Here is a 19,796-nt window from a genome sequence, read left to right as displayed (position 1 = left end):
AGATATGAGTGGCACTGTGCACTGGCAGAAGTTGGCAGAGTAGACGCTGTAGGCCTGACACACACGCTTGCAGACAACTGAGTGCTATTCAATCTATTACAGTCAAAATTTATTTTATTTGTTTTAAATGTACACTACTGTTACACCAGATATGAGTTGGGGGTGCAGGGTCGCAATTGCGACTGGGCCCCTAAGGGTGGGGGCCCAGCTTAAAAAAATTAATTTTTTATTTATTTATGTTTTACAATAAAAAAACGTTGACCTGCCACTGCCTGCACTGATATCATGTGAGTGTGACATGATGCTTCACTAGTGTCTCTGAATACAGGGGTTAGTGTTTCTGTTTTACCCATTGGTGTTTATGTGTGTGTGTATGTGTGTGACTGTGTGTGTATTTCTATATGTATGCTTGTGTATTTATGTATGTATGCATGTATGTTTGTGTATTTATGTATGTGTCTATGTATGTGTGTGTATTTATGTATATGTGTGTGTATTTTATGTGTCAGTCTATCCAGTACCACTATATACAGTACGGGGGGCTGGACCATGTCACAGACTACTGTGGTCACTTTATAAAGTACTGGGGTAGGTAGGGTCAGGCCAGCCATCTCATCGGCAGATTACAGACTGTGTCACTGACTCACTATATACAGTACTGGTGGGTTAAACAGTGTCACTATATACAGTAATAGGGGGTCAGACCATCTCACAGACTGTGGGCACAGGGTACCTCTTTTTGCAGACATGTAATCTGATTCACATTTTTTTTCTGTGTTAAATGTAAAAAAAAAAAGATATGTATCAAATTCACTTTTTTGGGGGGGTGGGGGATGGTGGGGTAGGGGGGCCCTTCTTAGATTCTTGCACCTGGGCCCTGTGGTTTCTAGTTACACCTCTGGAGTTGCACTGGTGTGACACTGTGCCCTGGCAGGCCCTGAAACGCACACGTGTGAAGGAAACTGACTGCTATTATTTCACAGTCAAATTTCTAGTTTTTTTTTAACCCCTTAAGGACCAAGGCCATTTTTCAATTTCTTTCCCTTAAGGACCAGGGCTATTTTTACATTTCTGCTGTGTTTGTGTTTAGCTGTAATTTTCCTTTTACTCATTTACTGTACCCACACATATTATATACCATTTTTCTCGCCACTAAATGGACTTTCTAAAGATACCATTATTTTCATCATATCTTATAATTTATTATTAAAAATATTATAAAATATGAGGAAAAAAAATGAAAAAAACACACTTTTTCTAACTTTGACCCCCAAAATCTGTTACACATCTACAACCCCCAAAAAACAACCATGCTAAATAGTTTCTAAATTTTGTCCTAAGTTTAGAAATACCCAATGTTAACATGTTCTTTGCTTTTTTTGAAAGTTATAGGGAAATAAATACCTGAATACCTGAATATCCCTTGACATGTATATATTTTTTTTTAGAAGACAACCCAAAGTATTGATCTAGGCCCATTTTAGTATATTTCATGCCACCATTTCACTGCCAAATGCGATCAAATAAAAAAAAATTGTTCACTTTTTCACAAACTTTAGGTTTCTCACAGAAATGATTTAAAAACAACTTATGCAATTATGGCATAAATGGTTGTAAATGCTTTTCTGGGATCCCCTTTGTTCAGAAATAGCAGACTTATATGGCTTTGGCGTTGCTTTTTGGTAATTAGAAGGCTGCTAAATGCCACTGCGCACCACACGTGTTTTATGCCCAGCAGTGAAGGGGTTAATTAGGGAGCATGTAGGGAGCTTGTAGAGTTAATTTTAGCTTAAGTGTAGTGTAGTAGACAACCCAAAGTATTGATCTAGGCCCATTTTAGTATATTTAATGCCACCATTTCACCTCCAAATGCGATCAAATTTAAAAAAAAATTAAATTTTTTCGCAATTTTAGGTTTCTCACTGAAATTATTTACAAACAGCTTGTGCAATTATGGCACAAATGGTTGTAAATGCTTCTCTGGGATCCCCTTTCTTCAGAAATAGCAGACATATATGACTTTGGCGTTGCTTTCTGGTAATTAGAAGGCCGCTAAATGCTGCTGCGCATCACACCTGTATTATGGCTAGCAGTGAAGGGGTTAATTAGGTAGTTTGTAGGGAGCTTGCAGGGTTAATTTTAGCTTTAGTGTAGAGATCAGCCTCCCACCTGACACATCAGACCCCCTGATCCCTCACAAACAGCTCCCTTCCTTCCCCCACCCCACAATTGTCCCCGCCATCTTAAGTACTGGCAGAAAGTCTGCCAGTACTAAAATAAAAGGTTTTTAATTTTTTTTTTTAGCATATTTACATATGCTGTGGTGTAGCATCCCCCCTTAGCCCCCCAACCTCCCTGATCCCCCCCAAAACAGCTCTCTGACCCTCCACAGCTGCCTTATTGGCGGCCATCCTGGTAAGCATAAATGATCTTTCTTTCATGTAATTAGCAAGAGTCCATGAGCTAGTGACGTATGGGATATACATTCCTACCAGGAGGGGCAAAGTTTCCCAAACCTTAAAATGCCTATCTGCCTTATTGGCGGCCATCTTGGGTACTGGCAGCTGTCTGCCAGTACCCAGTTTGCAAAAAAAGTAGGTTTTTTTTTTTTTTTTGGTTTTTTTTTCTGTAGTATAGCTTCCCCCCCCCCCCACAGACCAACCCCCACCACCTGCCTGATCTTTTTTTTTTTTTTTTTTTTTTTATTCCTTTTTTTTAAATTTTACACCAACTTTTTCTGTAGTGTAGCGGTTCCCACCCATGCACGCGCCCACCCCTGCCCTCCCGTGCGCGCCCCCGGACATCCCCGCCCACAATCCCGCCCCCCTCCACTGACTGCTATTATTTCACAGTCAAAAAAGTGTTTTCTTTCATGTAATTAGCAAGAGTCCATGAGCTAGTGACGTATGGGATATACATTCCTACCAGGAGGGGCAAAGTTTCCCAAACCTCAAAATGCCTATAAATACACCCCTCACCACACCCACAAATCAGTTTTACAAACTTTGCCTCCTATGGAGGTGGTGAAGTAAGTTTGTGCTAGATTCTACGTTGATATGCGCTCCGCAACAGGTTGGAGCCCGGTTTTCCTCTCAGCGTGCAGTGAATGTCAGAGGGATGTGAGGAGAGTATTGCCTATCTGAATGCAATGATCTCCTTCTACGGGGTCTATTTCATAGGTTCTCTGTTATCGGTCGTAGAGATTTATCTCTTACCTCCCTTTTCAGATCGACGATATACTCTTATATATACCATTACCTCTGCTGATTTTTGTTTCAGTACTGGTTTGGCTTTCTACAACATGTAGACGAGTGTCCTGGGGTAAGTAAGTCTTATTTTCTGTGACACTCTAAGCTATGGTTGGGCGCTTTTTTTTATAAAGTTCTAAATATATGTATTCAAACATTTATTTGCCTTGACTCAGGATGTTCAACATTCCTTATTTTCAGACAGTCAGTTTCATATTTGGGATGATGCATTTGAATCAATCATTTTTTCTTACCTTAAAAAATTTGACTTTTTCCCTGTGGGCTGTTAGGCTTGCGGGGGCTGAAAATGCTTCATTTTATTGCGTCATTCTTGGCGCAGACTTTTTTGGCGCAAAAAATCTTTTCTGTTTCCGGCGTCATACGTGTCGCTGGAAGTTGCGTCATTTTTGACGTTCTTTTGCGCCAAAAATGTCGGCGTTCCGGATATGGGCGTCGCTTTTGTCTCCACATTATTTAAGTCTCATTTTTCATTGCTTATGGTTGCTAGAAGCTTGTTCTTTGGCATTTTTTCCCATTCCTGAAACTGTCATTTAAGGAATTTGATCAATTTTGCTTTATATGTTGTTTTTTCTCTTACATTTTGCAAGATGTCTCATGTTGCATCTGAGCCAGAAGATACTTCAGGAAAATCGCTGCCTGGTGCTGGAACTACCAAAGCTAAGTGTATCTGCTGTAAACTTTTGGTAGCTGTTCCTCCAGCTGTGGTTTGTATTAAATGTCATGACAAACTTGTTAATGCAGAAAATATTTCCTTTAGTAAAATACCATTACCTGTTGCAGTTCCATCAACATCTAATGTTCAGAGTGTTCCTGATAACATAAGAGATTTTTTGTTTCTGAATCTATTAAGAAGGCTATGTCTGTTATTCCTCCTTCTAGTAAACATAAAAAGTCTTTTAAAACTTCTCTTTATCCAGATGAATTTTTAAATGAACATCATCATTCTGATTCTAATGATTCTTCTGGTTCAGAGGATTCTGTTTCAGAGGTTGATGCTGATAAATCTTCATATTTATTCGTTCTTTACTTAAAGAAGTCCTAATTGCATTAGAAATTGAGGATTCTGGTCCTCTTGATACTAAATCTAAACGTTTAGATAAGGTCTTTAAATCTCCTGTAGTTATTCCAGAAGTTTTTCCTGTTCCTGGTGCTATTTCTGAAGTAATTTCCAGGGAATGGAATAAATTGGGTAATTCATTTACTCCTTCTAAACGTTTTAAGCAATTATATCCTGTGCCGTCTGACAGATTAGAGTTTTGGGACAAAATCCCTAAAGTTGATGGGGCTATCTCGACCCTTGCTAAACGTACTACTATTCCTACGGCAGATGGTACTTCCTTTAAGGATCCTTTAGATAGGAAAATTGAATCCTTTCTAAGAAAAGCTTATTTGTGTTCAGGTAATCTTCTTAGACCTGCTATATCTTTGGCGGATGTTAGCTTCAACTTTTTGGTTGGAAACTTTAGCGCAACAAGTAACAGATCATGATTCTCATAACATTATTATTCTTCTTCAACATGCTAATAACTTTATTTGTGATGCCATCTTTGACATCATTAGGGTTGATGTCAGGTATATGTCTTTAGCTATTTTAGCTAGAAGAGCTTTATGGCTTAAAACTTGGAATGCTGATATGTCTTCTAAATCGACTCTACTTTCCCTTTCTTTCCAGGGTAATAAATTATTTGTTTCTCAGTTGGATTCTATTATCTCAACTGTTACTGGTGGGAAAGGAACTTTTTTACCACAGGATAAAAAATCTAAGGGTAAAAACAGGGCTAATAATCGTTTTCGTTCCTTTCGTTTCAACAAAGAACAAAAGCCTGATCCTTCATCCTCAGGAGCAGTTTCAGTTTGGAAACCATCTCCAGTCTGGAATAAATCCAAGCCTTCTAGAAAAGCAAAGCCAGCTTCTAAGTCCACATGAAGGGGCGGCCCTCATTCCAGCTCAGCTGGTAGGGGGCAGATTACGTTTTTTCAAAGAAATTTGGATCAATTCTGTTCACAATCTTTGGATTCAGAACATTATTTCAGAAGGGTACAGAATTGGTTTCAAGATAAGACCTCCTGCAAAAAGATTCTTTCTTTCCCGTGTCCCAGTAAACCCAGCGAAAGCTCAAGCATTTCTGAAATGTGTTTCAGATCTAGAGTTGGCTGGAGTAATTATGCCAGTTCCAGTTCTGGAACAGGGGCTGGGGTTTTATTCGAATCTCTTCATTGTATCAAAGAAGGAGAATTCCTTCAGACCAATTCTGGATCTAAAAATATTGAATCGTTATGTAAGGATACCAACATTCAAAATGGTAACTGTAAGGACTATCCTGCCTTTTGTTCAGCAAGGGCATTATATGTCTACAATAGATTTACAGGATGCATATCTGCATATTCCGATTCATCTGAGATTCTCTTTCCTAGACAAGCATTACCAGTTTGTGGCTCTGCCGTTTGGCCTAGCAACAGCTCCAAGAATTTTTATAAAAGTTCTCGGTGCCCTTCTATCTGTAATCAGAGAACTGGGTATTGTGGTATTTCCTTATTTGGACGATATCTTGGTACTTGCTCAGAAACTTCCCAGGTATCTGTCCAGATCCCGGGATCGTCAGGCGGAGGCAGTGGATGCATTATCACTTCCTTGGAAGTATCATCCTGCCTATATCTTTCCGCCTCTAGTTCTTCTTCCAAGAGTAATCTCCAAGATTCTGAAGGAATGCTCGTTTGTTCTGCTGGTAGCTCCAGCATGGCCTCACAGGTTTTGGTATGCGGATCTTGTCCGGATGGCCTCTTGCCAACCATGGACTCTTCCGTCGCAAGGTCCTTTTTTCCATTTTTTTCCATCAGGATCTCAAATCCTTAAATTTAAAGGTATGGAGATTGAACGCTTGATTCTTGGTCAAAGAGGTTTCTCTGACTCTGTGATTAATACTATGTTACAGGCTCGTAAATCTGTATCTAGAGAGATATATTATAGAGTCTGGAAGACTTATATTTCTTGGTGTCTTTCTCATCATTTTTCCTGGCATTCTTTTAGAATTCCGAGAATTTTACAGTTTCTTCAGGATGGTTTAGATAAAGGTTTGTCCGCAAGTTCCTTGAAAGGTCAAATCTCTGCTCTTTCTGTTCTTTTTCACAGAAAGATTGCTAATCTTCCTGATATTCATTGTTTTGTACAAGCCTTGGTTCGTATAAAACCTGTCATTAAGTCAATTTCTCCTCCTTGGAGTTTGAATTTGGTTCTGGGTGCTCTTCAAGCTCCTCCGTTTGAACCTATGCATTCATTGGACATTAAATTACTTTCTTGGAAAGTTTTGTTCCTTTTGTTTTGGCCATCTCTTCTGCCAGAAGAGTCTCTGAATTGTCTGCTCTTTCTTGTGAGTCTCCTTTTCTGATTTTTCATCAGGATAAGGCAGTGTTGCGAACTTCTTTTGAATTTTTACCTAAGGTTGTGAATTCCAACAACATTAGTAGAGAAATTGTAGTTCCTTCATTATGCCCTAATCCTAAGAATTCTAAGGAGAAATCATTGCATTCTTTGGATGTTGTTAGAGCTTTGAAATATTATGTTGAAGCTACTAAGAATTTCCGAAAGACTTCTAGTCTATTTGTCATCTTTTTCCGGTTCTAGAAAAGGCCAGAAAGCTTCTGCCATTTCTTTGGCATCTTGGTTGAAATCTTTAATTCATCATGCCTATGTTGAGTCGGGTAAAACTCCGCCTCAGAGGATTACAGCTCATTCGACTAGGTCAGTTTCTACTTCCTGGGCGTTTAAGAATGAAACTTCGGTTGATCAGATTTGCAAAGCAGCAACTTGGTCTTCTTTGCATACTTTTACTAAATTCTATCATTTTGATGTGTTTTCTTCTTCTGAAGCAGTTTTTGGTAGAAAAGTACTTCAGGCAGCTGTTTCAGTTTGAATTTTCTGCTTATGTTTTCATTTAAACTTTATTTTGGGTGTGGATTATTTTCAGCAGGAATTGGCTGTCTTTATTTTATCCCTCCCTCTCTAGTGACTCTTGCGTGCAAAGATCCACATCTTGGGTAGTCATTATCCCATACGTCACTAGCTCATGGACTCTTGCTAATTACATGAAAGAAAACATAATTTATGTAAGAACTTACCTGATAAATTCATTTCTTTCATATTAGCAAGAGTCCATGAGGCCCACCCTTTTTTTGTGGTGGTTATGATTTTTTTGTATAAAGCACAATTATTCCAATTCCTTATTTTTTATGCTTTCACACTTTTTTCTTATCACCCCACTTCTTGGCTATTCGTTAAACTGATTTGTGGGTGTGGTGAGGGGTGTATTTATAGGCATTTTGAGGTTTGGGAAACTTTGCCCCTCCTGGTAGGAATGTATATCCCATACGTCACTAGCTCATGGACTCTTGCTAATATGAAATAAATGAATTTATCAGGTAAGTTCTTACATAAATTATGTTTTGTTTTTTTTAAATGTACACTACTGTTACACCAGATGAGTGGTGGCACTGGGCAAGTGGGCACAGTATACGCTGTGAGCCTGACACACACGCTGGCAGGCAGGCAACTGCAATTAGATTACACAGGAAAAAAAAAAAAAGCAGACTGATGTTCTAGCCCTAAAAAGGGCTTTTTGGGGTGCTGTCCTTACATCAGAGATCAGATGAGTCCTTCAGGACTGTAGTGGACACTGAATACACTAGCCTAGCTATCGATTTCCCTATTAAATCAGCAGCAGCTACACTGTCCCTCCTCTCACTAAGAATGCAGCTTCCGAATTAATCTAAAATGGATGCTGTCCAGGAGGTGGGAGGGTCTGGGAGGGAGGGTCTGCTGCTGTTTGGCTGGAATGTGTCTGGTGACTGTGAGGTACAGGGTCAAAGTTTACTCAATGATGACAAATAGGGGCGGACCGACCATCGCATATGTTCGCCCGCCGCGGCGACCGCGAACAAGCTATGTTCGCCGGGAACTATTTGCCGGCGAACTATTCGGGACATCACTAGTTTCCACATTTTGTATCTCATAGTTGAGGTATACCTATGATGAAAATTACAGGCCTCTCTCATCTTCTTAAGTGGGAGAACTTGCACAATTGGTAGCTGACTAAATACTTTTTTTGCCCCACTGTATCTCTTTCTAGTATTGTGAAAAAAAGAGTTTAAAAAAAAAAAAGAAAAAAAAAACATTTTATGATATATCATACTAGTCTCACCCTCATTACTCGTGGACTTCACTGCTTAAGTATTTGTTTCCCAGGAGTAATGGATTGTGGACTCTCACCACCATGAAATAAATTATCTGGTAAGTATAAATGATCTTTCTTTCATGTAATTAGCAAGAGTCCATGAGATAGTGACATATGGGATATACATTCCTACCAGGAGGGGCAAAGTTTCCCAAACCTTAATATGCCTATAAATACACCCCTTACCACACCCACAATTCAGTTTTACAAACTTTGCCTCCTATGGAGGTGGTGAAGTAAGTTTGTGCTAGATTCTACGTTGATATGCGCTTCGCAGCAGGCTGAAGCCCGGTTTTCCTCTCAGAGTGCAGTGAATGTCAGAGGGATGTGAAGAGAGTATTGCCTATTTGAATACAATTGTCTTCCTCTAGGGGATCTATTTCATAGGTTCTCTGTTATCGGTCGTAGAGATTTCTTCTCCTACCTCCCTTTTCAGATCGACGATATACTCTTATATACCATTACCTCTACTGATTCTCGTTTCAGTACTGGTTTGGCTATCTACTATATGTAGATGAGTGCCTTAGGGTAAGTAAGTCTTATTTTTATTTATGACACTCAAAGCTATGGTGGGCACTTTATATGTAAAGTTATAAATACATGTGTTTAAACTTATATTTGCCATGATTCAGGATATTCAGTATTCCTTCATTCAGACTGTCAGTTTCATTTTTTTGGGAAAATGCATATGAATTAAATATTTTTCTTACCTAAATTTTCAATTGACTTTTTTGCTTTAAATTGCAGGCTGTTAGGCTCGCAGGTGCAAAAAATGCTAGAATTTATTGCCTCATTTTTGGCGCGAGACTTTTTTGTCGTGAGATTGACGTTTGACGTCAATGATGTCATTTCCAGCGTCGTAGTTGACGCCGGAGGTTTTCAGGTAGTTGCGTCATTTTTGGCTCTCATGTTTGTTGCCGACGTTTTTGGCGCCAAAATATATGTGGGCGTCATTCTTGGCGCCAGATTTTTAACATTATTTAAGTCTCATTTTTTAGTTGCTTCTGGTTTCTAGAGGCTTGTTCTGTTTGCATTTTTTTCCCATTCCTGAAACTGTCATTTAAGGAATTTGATAATTTTGCTTTATATGTTGTTTTTTTCTATTACATATTGCAAGATATTTCAAAAACTGTTCCTGTATCAGAAAATGCTGAGGGATTCCTGATGTCTGATATCAGTCCTACCAAAGCTAAGTTAATTTATTTTAATGTTCTGAATGTTTATCTTTAGCTATGGTTTGTAATAAGTTATCATGATAAACTTTTACATGCAGAGTCCATTAGTATTTATGCATTAATGATGATGGTGTTTTTTCTCATTCAGAATTTTCTTCATCAGATATTGACACTAACAAATCTACTTTTTTTATTTTTAAATAGAGTACATTCGTTCTTTGTTGAAAAGGTGTTGATTATTTTGGATATTGAAGTAACTAGTTCTTTTGATTTTAAGACTAGATAACATTTAAAATCTGCTTATTAACCTTCTGTGGTTTCTTCAGAGGTTTTTTTCAGTTCCTGATACTAGGGAATGGAATAGGCCGAGAATTTCTTTTATTCCTTCTTTAAGGTTTTTAAATTGTATTCTTTGCCGGCAGTTAGTTTTAAGTTTTGAGGAAATATCCCCCAAGTTAATGGGGCTATCTCTACTCTTGCTAAACATACTATTATTCCTATAGCAAATAGTATTTTTTTTTTTTTCCGTCAGATGGGAAACTTGTATCTTATTTAAGGAAAATTATTTATTTTCAGGTATTTTTCTTAGACCTGTAATTTATTTGGCTGATGTTGCAACTGCTTCAACTTTCTGGTTGGATACTTTAGTGCAACAAGTATCGGATTATGATTTGTTTAGCATTCTTGAGTTGATCAACATACTAATAATTTCATTTGTGTCGTCATTTTTTTATATTTTCGCACATGAGGTTTAATCTATGTCTTTAGCTACTTTAGCTAGAAGAACTTTGTGATTTCAATCTTGGAATGCTAATTTGATTTCTAAATTCCATATTTTTTCCAAGGTAATCAATTATTTGGTTGACAATTGGATTCAATTCTTCAACTGTTACTCTGGGCTTCAAGATTGAGTTCTAAGACTAAATTTTAAGCTTATATTAATTTTTGTTCTTACTAAGGAACGGAATCCTAAATTCTTCCCCAAGTAATATGTTTATAATTGGAAGTTTTCTTCATTCAATTTAAGCCATATAAAAGATCAAAGCCAGCTCCCCAAATTTGCATGTAGGTGCGGTTCTTATTCCAGCTTAGCTGGTAAGGGGCAGGTTAAGACTTTTTTAAAATTTTGGTTTAATTCGGTCCAAACTTCTTAGATTTGGGTACAGAATAGGATTCAGAGTAAAACCGTCTGTGAGAAGTCATTTTTTCTCTAACATATTCCGGCTATTCCAGTAAGGCTCACACTTTCCTGAAGTATGTTTTAGACCTGTATGTATTGGGTACTTGTGAAGCGCGGCTGGTCACCCGTTGGGGCTCAAGGCGCTGCTCAGACCTGGAGTTTTCTGGGGTATTTATACCAGATCCATTTTAGGAACAGGGTTTGGGGGTTTTATTCAAAACTATTCATTGTCCTAAACATAGAAAATCTTTTTGAATTATCATATAAGTGTACCATCTTTTAGAATGGTGTTTATATGGTCTATTCTGCCTTTTTGGTCAGTAAGGGCATTATTTTTTTACAATAGATACAATAGATGCATATCTTCATTTTCTGTTTTCATTCAGATTATTTTCATTTTCTGAGATTCTCTTTTTTTGACAAGCATTAACAATTTGTTGCTTTTCCTTCTGGTCTAGCGACAGCTCTAAGAATCTTTTCAAGGTTCTCAGTGTTTCCTTATTTGGACGGTCTCGTGGTATTGGCTCAGTCTCTTCGTTCTGCGGAGTCTCATACGATCAACATTTGTTGTTTCTTCAAGACATGGTTAGAGGATCTTTTTATCAAAAGCTCCTTGATTCCTCACACAAGGGTCATCTTTTTTAGGTTTCAAGCTAGATTGTGTCGATGTCTTTGTCTCTAACAGACAAATGACAATTTTATTGGGTTCCATTTGTCGGAACCTTCAGTCTCTATAATTTCCTTCAGTTGCTATTTATGCATGGAAGTTTTAGGTCTCATGGCTGAAGCATTGGATTCGATTCCCTTTGCTCATTTTCATAGGAAACCTTTCCAGTTTTTTATGCTGAATTAATGGTGCAGGGATTCTAGGATATCACTTTTTATATCTTTGAATCCCAATGTTTAACTATCTTTGATTTGGTGGTTAGATCACCATCATTTAGTTCTACGAGTCTCTTCGGTTCATTCAACCTGGACCATGATCACTACAGATGCGAGTCTTTTAGGTTGGGAGGCTGTCTGGGGATCTCTGTCAGCACAAGGGGTTTGGAAATCTCAGGAGGCGAGAAGAGTTTTTCAGTTTTGGCTTCTTTTTGAAGAAAGAGATGTTTATTGTTTTTCAGACAAACAATGTCACAACTGTGGCGTATGTCAATCATCAGGGTGGGACTCTCAGTCCTTAGGCTGTGAAAGAAGTATCTTGGATATTTGCTTGGGCTAAATCCAGCTCCTGTCTAATTTCTGTGGTCCATTTCCCAGGTATAGACAATTGGGAAGCGGATTATCTCTGTCAATCAAGCTTTACATCCGGGAGAATGGTTTCTTTACCCAGATGTGTTTTTTCAAATTGTTCAGATGTGAGGGCTTCCAGAAATAGATCTGATGGCATCTCATCTAAACAAGGAACTTCCCAGGGGCCTATTCAGGTCCGGGGATCCTCAGGCGGAAGCAGTGTATGCATTGACACTTCCTTGGAGTTATCAATCTGCCTATATTTTTTCGCCTCTGGTTCTTCTTTTTAGAGTGATTTTCAAAATCACCAGGGAGCAATCTTTTGTGTTGCTGGTGGCTCCAGCATGGCCGCACAGGTTTTGGTATATGGTTCTTGTTCAGATGTCCAGTTGCCAATCTTGGTCACTTCCATTTAAGGCCAGACCTTATATCTTAACATTCATTTTTTTCCATCAGGAACTCAAATTATTAATTTGATGGTATGGAAATTTAACGCTTAGTACTTAGTCATAGAAGTTTCTCTGACTCAGTGATCAATACTATGTTGCAGGCTCGTAAATCTGTGTCAAGTAATATTTATTATCGAGTTTGGAAATTTGCATCTCATGATGCTCTTCTCATAAATTCTCTTGGCATTCTTTTAGAATTCCTAGGATTTTATAGTTTCTTCAGGATGGTTTGGATAAGGGTTTTTGTCTGCAAGTTCCTTGAAAGGACAAATCTCTGCTTTTTCTGTGCTGTTTTCACAGAAAAATTTGCTAATCTTTCTGTTATTCATTGTTTTGTTCAGGCTTTGGTTCGTATCAATCCTGTCATTAAGCCAATTTATCCTCCTTGGAGACTTAATTTGGTTCTGAGGGCTTTACAGGCTCTTCCGTTTGAGCATATGCTTTCTTTGGACATTTAAATTACTTTCATGGAAAGTATTGTTCCTTTTAGACATCTCTTCAGCTAGAACAGTTTTTGAATTATCTGCTCTTTCTTGTGAGTATCTTTTTTCTGATTTTTCATGAGGATGAGGTGGTTTTGCTGTCTTCATTTCAATTTTTACCTAAAGTTGTGAATTCTAACAACATTAGTAGAGGAATTATTGTCCCTTCCTTGTGTCCTAATCCTAAGAATTCTTTGGAAAGATTCTTACATTCTTTGAATGTGGTAAGAGTTTTGAAATATTATGTTGAAGCTACTGAGATTTCAGAAAGACGTCTAGTCTATTTGTTATCTTTTCTGGTTTTAGGAAAGGTCAGAAGGCTTCTGTCATTTCTTTGGCATTTTGGTTAAATCTTTTTTGATTCATCATGCTTATTTGGAGTCGGGTTAATCCCTGCCTCAGAGGTTTACGGCTCATTCTACTAGATCAGTTTCTACTTCCTGGGCTTTTAATAATGAAGCTTCTGTTGATCAGATTTGCAAAGCAATGACTTGGTCTTCTTTGCATACTTTTACTAAATTCTACCATTTTGATGTTTTCTCTTCTTCAGAAGCAGTTTTTGGTAGAATAGTACTTCAGGCAGCTGTTTCAGTTTGATTCTTCTGCTTATAATTTCATTTTTTTTCATTATAAAAATTGAAACTTTTGATTTGGGTTGTGGATTAATTTTTCAGCGGAATTGGCTGTCTTTATTTTATCCCTCCCTCTCTAGTGACTCTTGCGTGGAAGTTCCACATCTTGGGTATCTGCTATACCATACGTCACTAGCTCATGGACTCTTGCTAATTACATGAAAGAAAACATAATTTATGTAAGAACTTACCTGATAAATTCATTTCTTTCATATTAGCAAGAGTCCATGAGGCCCACCCTTTTTGTGGTGGTTATGATTTTTTTGTATAAAGCACAATTATTCCAATTCCTTATTTTTTATGCTTTCGCTCCTTTCTTATCACCCCACTTCTTGGCTATTCGTTAAACTGAATTGTGGGTGTGGTGAGGGGTGTATTTATAGGCATTTTAAGGTTTGGGAAACTTTGCCCCTCCTGGTAGGAATGTATATCCCATACGTCACTAGCTCATGGACTCTTGCTAATATGAAAGAAATGAATTTATCAGGTAAGTTCTTACATAAATTATGTTTTTTCCTACCATTAAGCCAAATCTTCTTAGTTTGGTTTTTGTGTTCTAAAATGGAAATAATAATATATATATATATATATATATATATATATATATATATATATATATATATGTTCTTCCTTTAAATGCTCTCTGAAGACTTTTATGTTCAGATGAGCCTACCACCGAACTCAATAATATTTCCTTACCTAACAACATTTCCCTCCTCTAACTCTGCATTAACATCTTTCTCAATCTTGCAGGCCTCACCTCCTGCTTCTCAACCTCCTTCCCTTCTAGATTGTAAATTCCCACGGGAATAGGGTCCTCAGTTCCTCCTGTATGTGTTTGTAATTTTGTCTTGTCTCTTAGAAGTTTTATATTATTGTTTTATTTATATGAATTGTATCCATGGACAGCGCTGTGGAATATGTTGGCGCTTCATAAATAAAGTATAATAATAAAAATATTTATTTAAAACAACAAATACCTTTCAGATGACAGAACTGTTCTGATCCCAAGCAATTTGGATAAAGGGGTTTGTAACCTGTATTTTTCTACCATTGCTTCTCTGTACCCCTAATGACATTACAGTGTTTTATTTGCAGTTTATCCAAAAGTTGATACTCTGATGACTTAAAGGATATAAAACCTATTTTTTTTCTCTCTCTTATGATTCAGATAAAGAATACAGTTTCCAATTTACTTGCTGAATTGCCTTCATTCTCTTGGCATCCTTTGGTGAAGGAGCAACAGTGCACAACTGGGAGCTAGCTTAGCATATCAGGTGAGCCAATGACAAGAGGTGTATATGTACAGCCACCAATAAGCAGCTGGCTCCCAGTAGTGGATTGCTGCTCCTGAGCCTACCTAGTCATGCTTTTCAACAAATGGTACCAAGAGAACAAAACACATTTGACAATAAAATTAAATGGCAAAGTTGTTTAAAATTGTATGCTCTTTAAAGAGATATTGTACAATAAATTTAATGTGTTCCTAGTGATTCATTTTACTTGCTGGATTGTATTAAATTGCTAAGAAATAACTATTTCAATTTTATTTTGTGCCTGGTGAAACATGAATACTTTAGCAGAAAAGCTTTGTAAACAAGAGACAGCAAGCAGAAATCAAACTCTCGGGCTTCCCATTGATTGGAAGAAATGGATACTAAATTATAATATTCAATTACTCTCCCTAAGTACTAGCCATTTTGAAAATCACAGAAATCTGTTCACCCTGGAAGCTCAGCCTATTTATATGGACATGTTCTTGAAAACAGCAGATTGATGTTTCAGTGAGCAAAAACAGCTACTAAAATAAATGTAAAGGAGCAATTTCCCATAGATTTAATTCTCTGCAGCCACTATAAGAATTCATTGAGAGCAGATAAAGGAGAAACCAGTTTCACGGTGTCCATTGAACATGACAAATAACTGTTTGTTGTGAGATGTAATTCTGATTTCATACTGTTTTTCCATGTGAGCACTTGACAGACTAGGGTTACAAAAGTTATGTGACGAAGCAAAGACTCCAAAGTTTATTACTGTCGCACAACTCCCACCTCTTGCTTCATTTTTATCCCCTTATTAGTTTAATTAACTAATCTCATTTTAGAAAGTAAAGAGCTAAACAATTACAGTGTTAAACATCACGAGGTTGGGAAGCAAACTGTGAAGGTCATTAATCATTTATCTGTTATTATGTATTAATTAAAAAACTGTCATAAAACAGTCGCCTCTTTCACCCATTGGTCGCTGAAGTGGCAGTCAGTACTGGAAACAATATACATGCTGCCTTTTTGGATAATTTAACTAAACCAATTTAACTCATATCTGTTTTTGCTGTGTCTGACTAAAAGATGGCTGCAGACGATAACAGCCAATCACAGGCCATATCACCGGAGCCATTACTGGGAATGAGAGAGTTCTATTGGCTGCTTATTGCCATAGATACGGCAGACTAAATAAAAGGTAGCATTTTGTTTAATTCATGAGACAGCATAAATTCTTTTGCAAAAATAATAAAAGTGATGAGCAGGCGATAGTATTGCACTGTTACATTCACATTCAATATTGCAAAAACAAAAACCATCAAAACAATTAAAGTGATTCCACTTCAGACACAATTCAGTTTGCTTCCCAACCTTTGGGTTTACATTTCAGTCAAATATTCGTTCTCCAAAAATGCATATAGATATATAAATTTCTATTCCACCCACTGCTGACAGCTTATACTATTATGATGAATATAGGTTTAATTAATGAATATAGACCATATATTTGTACTTAAATATAAAATGGCATCTTTGGCCATTTCAGAGTGTGTTGCACATGTACAACAAAATGGGCTAGATTACAAGTGGAACACTAATTTATCACACGCTTGTAAATGGACAAATTCGCCCATTTACGGGCGCACAATAAATAACCAGCCATTACAAGTGGTCTATGGCAACTGTGTGTTCCCTGTATATACAGGTGAAACTCGAAAAATTAGAATATTGTGCAAAAGTTCATTTATTTCACTAATGCAACTTAAAAGGTGAAACTAATATATGAGATAGACTCATTACATGCAAAGCAAGATAGTTCAAGCCGTGATTTGTCATAATTGTGATGATTATGGCTTACAGCTCATGAAAACCCCAAATCCACAATCTCAGAAAATTAGAATATTGTGAAAAGGTGCAATATTCTAGGCTCAATGTGTCACACTCTAATCAGCTAATTAAGCCATAACACCTGCAAAGGGTTCCTGCGCCTTTAAATGGTCTCTCAGTCTGGTTCAGTAGGAATCACAATCATGGGAAAGACTGCTAACCTGACAGTTGCGCAGAAAACCATCATTGACACCCTCCATAAGGAGGGAAAGCCTCAAAAGGTAATTGCAAAAGAAGGTGGATGTTCCCAAAGTGCTGTATCAAAGCACATTAATAGAAAGTTATGCGGAAGGGAAAAGTGTGGAAGAAAAAGGTGCACAAGCAGCAGGGATGACCGCAGCCTGGAGAGGATTGTCAAGAAAAGGCCATTCAAAAGTGTTGGGGGACTTTCACAAGGAGTGGACTGAGTTTGGAGTCAGTGCATCAAGAGCCACCACACACAGACGGATCCTGGACATGGTCTTCAAATGTCATATTCCTCTTGTCAAGCCACTCCTGAACAACAAACAACGTCAGATGCGTCTTACCTGGGCTAAAGAAAATCAGACCTGGTCTGTTGCTCAGTGGTCCAAAGTCCTCTTTTCTGATGAGAGCAAATTTTGCATCTCATTTGGAAACCAAGGACCCAGAGTATGGAGGAAGAATGGAGAGGCACACACTGCAAGATGCTTGAAGTCAAGTGTGAAGTTTCCACAGTCTGTGTTGATTTGGGGAGCCATGTCATCTGCTGGTGTTGGTCCACTGTGCTTCATTAAGTCCAAGGTCAACACAGCCGTCTACCAGGAGATTTTGGAGCACTTCATGCTTCCTTCCGCAGACGAGCTCTATGGGGATGCTGACATCATTTTCCAGCAGGACTTGGCACCTGCCCACACTGCCAAAAGCAACAAAACCTGGTTCAATGACCGTGGGATTACTGTGCTTGATTGGCCAGAAAACTCGCCTGACCTGAACCCCATAGAGAATCTATGGGGCATTGCCAAGAGAAAGATGAGAGACATGAGACCGAACAATGCAGACAAGCTGAAGGCCGCTATTGAAGCATCCTGGTCTTTCATAACACCTCAGCAGTGCCACAGGCTTATAGCTTCCATGCCATACCACATTGAGGCAGTAATTGCTGCAAAAGAGGCCCAAACCAAGTACTGAGTACATACAGTATGCATGCTTATACTTTTCAGAGGTCCGTGATTGCATGTAATATTCTAATTTTCTGAGATTGTGGATTTGGGGTTTTCATAAGCTGTAAGCCATAATCATCACAATTATGACAAATCACTGCTTGAACTATCTTGCTTTGCATGTAATGAATCTATCTCATATATTAGTTTCACCTTTTAAGTTGCATTAGTGAAATAAATTAACTTTTGCACAATATTCACATTTTTCGAGTTTCACCTGTATATGTATATGCTTATATACATATATATATTTATGTGTTAATATGTGTATATACATATATATTTATGTGTATATACATATATATTTATGTGTTAGTATGTGTATATACATATATATTTGTGTTATTATGTGTATATATATATATATATATATATATATATATTTATGTGTTAGTATGTGTATATACATATATATTTATGTGTTACTATGTGTATATACATATATATTTATGTGTTACTATGTGTATATACATATATATTTATGTGTTAATATGTGTATATACGTATATATTTATGTGTTAGTATGTGTATATACATATATATTTATGTGTTAGTATGTGTATATACATATATATTTATGTGTTATTATGTGTATATATATATATATATATATATATATATATATATATATATATATATATTTATGTGTTAGTATGTGTATATACATATATATTTATGTGTTACTATGTGTATATACATATATATTTATGTGTTACTATGTGTATATACATATATATTTATGTGTTACTATGTGTATATACATATATATTTATGTGTTAGTATGTGTATATACATATATATTTATGTGTTAGTATGTGTATATACATATATATTTATGTGTTAGTATGTGTATATACATATATATTTATGTGTTAGTATGTGTATATACATATATATATATATATATATATATATATATATATATGTGTTAATATGTGTATATACACATGTAAACAAATATATATGGGTATAGTCATATACATATATATTTCAATTTGCTGCCCATCGCTACGTGACTTACCCCCTTGCGCTGAGCTAGTTCTCATGCGGTGTCTCACAGCATGAGAATGAGGCTCCCATTGGAGCCTATGGAAGGTTTCCTGTAATGTGAACGCGAGCTCGCGTTCGCATTGCCCTGGACTTAATATACCACCGCACAGTTGCGTGTGCTGTTATTACAAATGGAGCGCAAATATCTACTCGTAATGTAGTCCAATATAATTATATTTGCTAACATGTCAGCTTCACACTTTATCAAGACCTTTTAGATGTTGAAAGTGAAAAATGGTCCCAAAATCTTGTTGAAAAGTATAGAGAATATGGGTTGTGATTGCAAGTTGATGCATCGTATGAGGGACTTTTTTTACTATCTGATGTGATATTTTTACAACACAGAAATCTTGTTATCGTTCACATTGTGATTGTTCCAATCATGAAAAATGAGCATCCGGAGTTGATAAACACAATCAACGAGATTGGTTCCACCTCTATGTGTTTCACTCCTGCAAAGAAGTTAAACACATAGTTAAAGGGACACTGAACCCACATTTTTTCATTTGTGATTCAGATAGAGCATGTAATTTTAAGCAACTTTCTAATTTACTCCTATTATCACATTTTCTTCATTCTCTTGTTATCTTTATTTGAAAAGCAAGAATGTAAGTTTAGATGCCGGCCCATTTTTGTGAACAACCTGGGTTGTTCTTGCTGATTGGTGGATAAATTCACGCACCAATAAACAAGTGCTGTCCAGAGTCTGAACCAAAAATTGGCTGGCTCCTTAGCTTAGATGCCTTCTTTTTCAAATAAAGATAGCAA

Source organism: Bombina bombina, chromosome 1 (assembly GCF_027579735.1).
Source record: "Bombina bombina isolate aBomBom1 chromosome 1, aBomBom1.pri, whole genome shotgun sequence".
NCBI classification, from domain to species: domain Eukaryota; kingdom Metazoa; phylum Chordata; class Amphibia; order Anura; family Bombinatoridae; genus Bombina; species Bombina bombina.
This window is presented reverse-complemented; position numbering follows the sequence as displayed.